This window comes from Muntiacus reevesi, chromosome 16, assembly GCF_963930625.1.
Source record: "Muntiacus reevesi chromosome 16, mMunRee1.1, whole genome shotgun sequence".
Lineage (NCBI taxonomy): Eukaryota > Metazoa > Chordata > Mammalia > Artiodactyla > Cervidae > Muntiacus > Muntiacus reevesi.
Window position 1 is genome coordinate 38,257,426 of NC_089264.1, and position 9,287 is coordinate 38,266,712.

Here is a 9,287-nt window from a genome sequence, read left to right on the forward strand (position 1 = left end):
AGGGTGGAAGTAAAAGGGAAGGATTTGGAAAGAATGGGAGGAATATTCATGACTTATCTGAGAACAGGGTGCAGTCTGGACTTGGAACAGACGCAGCTCTCCTTTCCAGTCCTGCTATTGGCTTTTCCAGTTATTGTCATAGCAATCATCGCAGCCCTGGCACAGGTGGGCGTGTCACTTAGCATATGCTAATGTATTACAATGAGTGTATAATGAGGCTCAAGATCCGCTGAAAGTGAAATCTACCATCAAACTGATTCTTGTTTTTTTCTCTCTGCAGTTTTCTCCTGAAGCTTAGATAGGAGTAGTTGGTTTTTATTTGAGGGAGGGGCGCAGAATTGATTCTAGGGCAATAGGCTTGGTAATACATTGACTCCAGCGCTGAAAGGATGCAGGGAGAAGGCTGACGGGTTGGGGGCTGTCCTGACTAGGGCTATTAGACTAACTTTGGTTGTTAAAGGTGACCTTCTTTAGCCTGCTCCAAGAAATACTGATACATTCAGATGCTGTTAAATCGCCTATCTTGCCTTTTTGGAGAAGCATTCTGGGGTTTCCCGGATGGCTGTGTGGTAAAGAATTGGCCCGCCCATGCAGGAGACCCAAGTTTAATCCCTGGTTGGGGAGAAGCCCCTGGAGGAGGAAATGGCGACCCACTCCAGTCTTCTTGCCTGGAGAATCCCCATGGACAGAGGAGCCTGGGGAACTACAGTCCGTGGGGCCTCAAAGGGTCTGACACTACTGAGCACACAGCACCCGGGGCACTTGCTGTCTGCTCCTACGAGGATTCAGCCCTGTGCTGTGACTGCTGCCAGCCTTCAATAATCCCTGATAGAGTTCAGGGTGGAGAGTAGAAATGAGGCACTCTGCTCTGGGAAAAACTCCCAGCTGGCGAGTTTTGGGTTTTATTCACCTTCTTTTGAAGTTTAAAGCTTTCTTCCCCTGTTGCTTCAACATATTTTGTAGGTCCAATAATATCTTGCTCAACATGTGTGATTTTTTAATATTCTCTGGTTTAGGCTTTCAGGAGGAAGGCCTACAGTGTTCTTTGGGTTGCTTCTTTATTGATATTATCCAAATCCTCATCATTTATTTTACCAAAGATCTTTGCATTTTAAAGTCAGAATTTTGCTTCTGAAAAGGTTTGAAAAACTAGTAGGTAGTATTATTCATCTCATGTGATTCTTCTACTTTGTAATCAGACCGTCGCTGAAAGACCATTATAGACCACACTGAATGATTTATTCAGGCTAGACAAGTCTAGGGGTAAATATAATCCAAAGGGACAAGCAGAAATACAATTTAAATACTGGGCCCCAAAGAAAATTTCTTACAGAGATGCTTTTTCTTTACTTTGAGGTAAAATTCTCCAGCAGAGAGAATTTCTCTTGACGTTTGCAAGTCCTACTCATGTTCTTGGGTGCAGGAATGATGAAAATGCAAATGGTCTATTATGTCTGGTCAAAACCAATTTTTCAAAGCGGCTCAGCAGATGTATTATGTTATAGTCATTTCCCTCCACTTATTATTTGGTCAAGATAAGCACTCCCATCAATGCTGATTGCATTTAGCCTGACCATATTTTTTGTCCATGTTTCAATGCTGATCCTATTTCCTGCTTTTAACTGTACAGATATATGATAATAAAGAAAATAATTCTGCTAGCAATTGAATTACAAAATGTGTTCAGTTCTCCATTAATAAAGCTTCTATCTTGTTAAACATCATCAGTAAATAGCCTTTATATTTTTCCTCTCTTCAGTTTACCAACTGACAATAGAAAACATTAACTGAGGTTGAAGGCTTCGAAGCCAAAAATAATAGAGAGCGAGCGAGCGAGCGAGCGACAGAGATGGTTAGTCAGCGCCATCTAGTGTCTAAAACTCAAAATTTAATCAGAATTTTTGAATTTTCATTTCCCTTCCCCATATTAGAGAAATAAATGCTGGTGGTATTTTTAATCTAACATTTTAAATTATTTTAATTCTTTGAAAACTCAAGTAAACATTCTAATTTCTAATAAATACATTAAATTTTAAAATATTTTAACTCCAGTATTCATAACTCAACCATAGTAAGTCGGATAAAATTATCTATGTGGAGCAAACAGTAAAAGCAAGAATTGACAACTACCTGTAATTTTCTCAAGAAAATTAAGAAAGTAAATTTTTAAAATTTAAGCTAATCAAGGAAGTTCCACCCTAACTGTATTTGATGTTTGTTATAAACTACGTAGACATCACTGATGAAGCTAACTTGGCCATTTGCCTTTGCTCTGTCCTTTGAATTGATTCCAGCACTGATATTTCTTTAAACTAATGTGGGGACTAGAGAACATGCACACGTATTTTAGAGACTGTGCGGCTGAGAGCTAGAGATTCAGACTGTCTGCTCAGTCCCTCAGTCATGTCCCACCTTTGCGACCCCATGGACTGCAGCCGGCCAGGCTCCTCTGCCCAAGGGGTTTTCCCAGCAAGAATACTAGAGTAGGTTACCACTTTCTCCTCCAGGGGATCTTCCTGCCCCAGGGATCGAACCTATGTCTCCTGTGTCTCCTGCACTGGCAGGCAGGTTCTCTATGACTGAGTCACCAGGGAAACCCAGAGATTCAGATTGTAGAGTACTTATTTTTATAGATTTTGATACTGCTTTTCAAAGCTGCTCTATTGAACAATTAGGAATTACCCCATAGCTTGGAGAAATCTGGTGTATTATTTTACAAAAAAAAGAAAAATAACCAATAGGATATACATTTAATTTAAGGGACTGGCTGATGCAATTTTGAAAATTAGCACGATTCACATCTTCAGGGTGGACCAGCAGGCTGAAAATCAGTTCAAGTCCAAAGACTGTCTGCACAGAATTTCCTTTTGCTCAGGGGAGGGCACTCCTCTATTCTAGTGGGGCATTCAACTGATGGGATGAGGCCCACCCATATTATGGGGAGCCATCTGCTTTACTCAAATTTCACTAATAAAAATATAATCTAAATCACCCTTACAGAAGCATCCAGAATACTGTTTGACCACATACATAGGTCCTATGGCCCAGCCAAGTTGACAGGTAAAAATGAACCATCTTATCAGGTGAAGTATGCAGAGGAAAAATAAAGAATAAAGGAGAACTTGGGAAAAAATTTAAAACTGGCTTATGTTTTACCTCAATAAAAGGACTGCTTTAGGTCAAAGTTTCTAAACACCATCTTTACTTGGCATTGACATCTCAAGTACATTGGATCTTCTGGGCCAAGTGACAGAATGGCCTGCAAAGCAGTCTGGACACATTGCAGAGCCTTCTCTTGTTCTGGGCCCTACTCAAAACTATCAGCTTTTCAGTTCACCCAGTAAATGGCTTAGAGTAACACACCTGAATGACAAATATGTTGCCTCCACATTGCAAAGAGGCTCAGGAGGCATGGTATATATTTTTTGGCTGTAGGAAAAGTCAGATAGCATTTATTCCACCTTAGAAGGAATATCTTGACATGACCCACGCTACTGAACTCCTAGATATACCACTGAGGTGGTACCTCTGAATTTTATTTAGGTTAATTTTCCACACTCTGGCAAGCAAATGCCTTACCCATAGGTCTAAAGTAGTTGGTACATTTTGTTCATTAGATTCTATCAGCATGATAATATCAAGGTAAAAGACCAGTGCTATATCTTGTGAAAAGGAAAGGTGACCAAGGTCCTTGTAGACTAAATTATGATGGAGGGCTAGAAAACTGATATATCCCTGACGTTTTATAATAAAGGTGTGTTGCTGGCCTGGCCAGATGAAAGAAAACTGCTTCTGGTGGGCATTATGGACAGGTACAGAGAAAAGAGCTTTTGCCAGATAAATAGCTACAAACTCAGGTATATGTTCATTTCCCCCAGCAATGAAACCATTTCTTGTCCAGCAGATGCAATAGGAATCACCACCTGGTTGAGTATATGATAATCCACTTTCTCCAAGGTACATATGTTTTCCACATAGGGAAGCCCCATAGGCCACTTGGGTGAATTAAATGAGGATGTGGTGAGAACCATCACTACTACATATAAGTTCTCGATGGTGTTATTAACCTCTACTATTCTGCTAGGAACGCGGTACTGATTGTGCTTAACTATTTTCCTAGGTGGTGCTTACCTGGTGGCTAAAGAATCTGCCTGCCAATGCAGGAGATACAGGGTCAATCCCTAGGTTGGAAAGATCCCCTGGAGAAGGAAATGGCAACCCATTTCAGTATTCTTGCCAGGGAAATCCCATGGACAGAGGAAATTGGTGGGCTACAGTCCATGGAGTCACAAAGGAATCAGACACAATTTAGTGACTAGACAACAGTTTTCCTAGGTAGAGTCTGTTCTAGTGGCTTCCAGTTCTACCTATGGCTTCTTTCCAAAGGTTGGATAGTGAGTGTGGAAATTCTGCCATTGTCTGTCTATTCTACCTACGCATTCTGGAATTGGAGAAATAGCCAACAATGGTTTGGGAGATTCACTGAGGCCATGATGGGCAGATGTGAAAACTCCATCAATCACCTGACTTTGGTAAGCCTCTGTTCTGACGTGATGGGTCATAGTGATGTCTGTGTCTCCTCGAATTCAGTTCAGAGCTAGTGTCCACTCATCTTTGAGAAGTATGCTGATTTCTTTTTTTCCCAATACACAGTCAGCCTGGAAAAAGGTCAGACTTCCCTTTGGGAAAAGATTTGGAGAAAGACTAACAGTTTAGATTTTTGCAAGTGTGGCAGGGTCTTCAAGACCCATGGATTCTGGGTTTGTAAATGTTCTCAAGTTTGGGGATTCACTGAAGGGCTGTCACTCTCTTGGTATTGATGATTTAAGTTAAGCTTCTGTTCACTTGACCTATAGACACTTCTGCTTATACAGAGCTGGTAAGAATTGAACTGCTCATCTATATTCTGCCAGAGAGGCCATCATTATTAGCTAACACCATAGGTCTCTATGAGACAGACTATTCTCACTGCTGCTTTGATTCCAGTGTCAACACGGCAACCATACCTACCTTACCTTTGGCAGTTAAGTGTGGCCACATAGCCTCTGGCACCCTGGGATCAGTTTGTCCCCAGTGCATTTAAGGGCCCAGCTTCAGTGGCAGCAATTTCCATGTAATTTCTGACCAACAAAGAGTGACCACATAGCTCTTCAAGGATTCTGAGACTCCCCTCACACCTTTATTTTTGAACTGTGGTGTTGGAGAACAGTCTCGGGTCCCTTAGACTGCCAGGTGATCAAACCAGTCAATCCTAAAGGAAATCATCCTGAATATTCATTGGAAAGACTGATGCTGAAGCTTAAGTTCCAATACTTTGGCCACCTGATGTGAGGAATTGATTCATTGGAAAAGACCCTAATGCTGGGAAAGATTGAAGGCAGGAGGAGAAGGGGATGGCAGAGGTCAAGATGATTGAATGGCATCACTGACTCAATGGACATAAGTTTGAGCAAGCTCTGGGAGATGGTTAAGGCTAGGGAAGTCTGGCACGCTGCAGTCCATGAGGCTGCAAAGAGTCAGACATGACCGAGTGACTGAACAACAAAAGGTGAAAACTACCTTCCACTTGCCCCAGTGGCTTCCACTGCCCTCCCAGGCTGGGTGAGCAGATCTCACATGGTAAATTCACTTTAATGTTCCAATATACCCCAGGCTGTGGATACCTTCCTCTACAATATAGCCAGGCAGTTCTGACATTTCAACTAGATCTCCTGTAGGCCACTTTTTTGGTCCATGTTTCAGCCAATCAAACAGTTAGAGCCCTTTCTGGCCCCTCAGACTACAACTAGATTCAACAAATAACCCTGCAGTTAAGTGAGCAATGTTTTTTTATTTTCTTTCCCAATGAAACTATTAGTTAGCTTATCCAACAATTATTTATTGGGTAGTTAAATGTGCACTTTGAACATACAGTCTGCTTTTAGGAAGAAACAGCAAAATTTATTCTGTGCCTTCTGCTTTGTCTGGATAATGAGATTTTTCTATCACATAATATTTTCACTCAAGAACCTGTTGTTTTTTGTGCTTTTTCCCCATAATCTATTTGAAATCTATTTCAAAAAAGGCTTACTTTTGAAAAATGCAAAGTTCTTAATTATTATATGCTGCTGAGTTGATTTTAAATGTCATCATAATGATCTAAGCCTCCAATCATATTTTATGTTTACATTCTTAAAGTTTATTTGCACCTTTCCTCTTTTGATAATTCTCTTAAAAATTTCCTTTGCCGAATTCAGATCCCATAACCAGAATACAACTATTAGTATGTCTTTTATACCTAACCCAAACCATTTGGGGGGCATCTCTTAACAGCTCTGGGCAACACCAAGTATTTCCTTTCTCATGTTAGTAAGGAAGATACTAGAAAAAAGGTAGCATCTTCAGATTTTTAATTAGGTCAATACCAGAGTATAGAGAATTAACAAAACAAAAGGAGAGTCTCGGTTCCTTCTGGATTAATTATTATATATGCATGTAATTCTAAAATGTAAGTATAAATATATTTCAGCAATTGTGTCATGCTCAGTCTTCATAAAAGCCAATTTAAGGTCACATGTTCAAAGACTGGCATACACGTCAATAAACGTTTGTTTTATACATGTCATCAAGTTGATCTGTTTTGTCCAAAAGAAGTATTTTGTTTCTAGATTTGACACATCTCTTCAACAGAAGACAATCATGACACACATTATAGGATGACTTAGAGGGCTCTGAAGGTTTTTCTGTGCTCTTGTATTAACTTGGCAGGACTGCCATAACAAATCTCATGGCTCAAAGCAATGGAAATGTACTGTCTCATGGCTCTGGAGGCTAGAAGGCAGGAATCGAGGTGTCAGCAACATTGGTTCTTTCTGAGACTTTAGAAGGAGAATCTGTTCCCAAGCCTCTCTCCAAGCTTGTAGCAGTTTTCTGGAAACATTTCGTGTTCCTTGGCTTCTGCTGAATCACTCATCTTTGCCTTCAGCTTCTCATGGTACTTTCCCTGTGTGTCCATCTATGTCTGAATTTCTTCATTTTATAAGGACATTTATAATGACATCTTGGACTAGGGGCCCGTCTTACTCCAGTATGACCTCATCTTATATAACTACATCTTCAACAACCCTATTTCTAAATAAGGTCACACACAGAGGTACTGGGGGTTAGTATTTTAACATATACATTTTGGGAGATAAAATTCAACTCACAAAAACCTGAATGCTGACAAAACGTTCTTTCTCTCAGTGTAATATTTCACTGAATCATTATGAAATTATTATGCATGTACCTCAGTGGAGGATTCCATTCTCCTTCACCCCAGTATTATGGGTCTTACGATACTTTAATAGGAAACACTCCTTATCATCAAGAGGCAGTTTCTCTTTCTCCCTCACACATCTTAGCTGTAAAGTACATTTCCTCATCTGGAGAATCTTGTGTGTGTGTGTGTGTGCGTGTGTGTGTTCAGTCACTAGATGTGTCCGACTCTTTGCTCCTTCCAGGCTGCTCTGTCCATGGGATTTCCCAGGCAAGAATACAGGAATGGCTCGCCACTTCCTTCTCCAGGGGATCTATCTTGGTTAAACGCAGAGTCTGACTCAGTAGACCTAGGTGGGGCTCCTAAATGATGATAATGATCTAAGAACCACTCCATGAGTAGCAAGAACGTAAAGGTATCTCCACAACCCATGAATTAGAAAGTAAATCAAATGTGGAAAACAATTTCCTCAGCAACAGACTGTACCAGGACTCTTAACCATCGATGTTTGATGGAATAAAGTCATTTGAACCGGTTTCCATTATAACCTGACATCATCACCATGGACACCTGTCAGAGCTGAAGTCAAGGCATTCCATTTCTTTTAGGCTTGTTGCAAATGATTGTAAAAGAAGACTCATTAACTCAAGATCAGAAAAATAAGAATTAATTACCTAGGGTTTAATCAATTGACTTAATTGTGGTTGATTTTCTATTTTCTAATATTATATCTAATAGAAATAAGAAACCCATTCATTTCCTGTCTATATTTAGCCTTCAATTTAATCGTCTATATTTGATCATCTATATTTCATTCATTAAATGGAGTGAAAAGCTCTTTAACTGGTATATCATTCTGACTGGCATCTCAAAACAGAAAAAATCCTATAGAAGATCACCAAATAGATTATAAACTAATATAATAAAAATGTTTCTGCAAAAATAATATTTTCTGCTACCTCGTGCCACTTTATGCCAACTGCTGCTGCAGTATTTTATGCTAATTCCCTCAGGAAGGGGCATGTCATGATAAAAAGAAACTGATGAGAGTCAAATTTTCTGCTTTGAAATTTCAAAAATCAAGTTCAATGGATCAGTCATTATTTGGAAGATTTGGAAGAATAAACCATAACTCAAAGTCAAGGTCCAGATCTGAGTGCAAAGAGACAGTGTCTTTTGATTCATATTTCGCTTGTGACTGTTTCTTAATTACATGTTTTTGGTCACCAACATTTTAAAGAAAATATCAAAGGTATCATTGGCTTGATGTAATTACTTTAAAGAAACTCTGTTCCTTTTTGTACAAATTACAGACCATCTGATCATCTCCAATCATACTTGCCTTCCCCTCCCTCCATACGGGTCCCAGGGCAATGTCACAGAACTAATAAGAATCTGGCTATCTCTGATCCCAGCAGGGTGCAAAATCACTAAAAATGAACACATGGTGTGTCTAGGTAAAACTCAAAGGCAGTGTCACTAGATTTCCATAATCTCCACAGCATGGAACCCAACAGGTGAGTTCCTCTCACTTCAGTTGGAAAGAATAGAGTATTTCCTGGGTTCTTAGGAGAAGAAAAGAATTAGCACTAAATGAGAACCCCGAAGGAGAAATATGCACATGCTATCCACAAGGATGGCAACTGAAGGACTGAGGACCAGAAAGGTGAAAGTACACTCAGCAGAAGGCAGCACAGACAGATGGCAATGGAGGGCTAGTTGCCCCACCCCTCCTAGCATCACCGCCTTTCCACAGTGATGGAATAAGTTCCTCCTTTAATCCAAGAAGATTAACTTTTTTCTACTGACAGAAAGAAAACCTGCAAAATAAATTAAATTCAACTTTGAATTGAAAAGAGAGTTACATCAACTTATTCTAAAATCAGAAATTCATAATCAATTAACTTTCCTTTTATATTTTGCGTTGATTTTCCAACATCTAATGGTATGTTCTACATACATATGTATGTTCTACATACATACATACTTGGTAGGTATCCATTTACTTTTGTACTATATTTGTACAACTTTCTTACACTCTAGGCAAAGA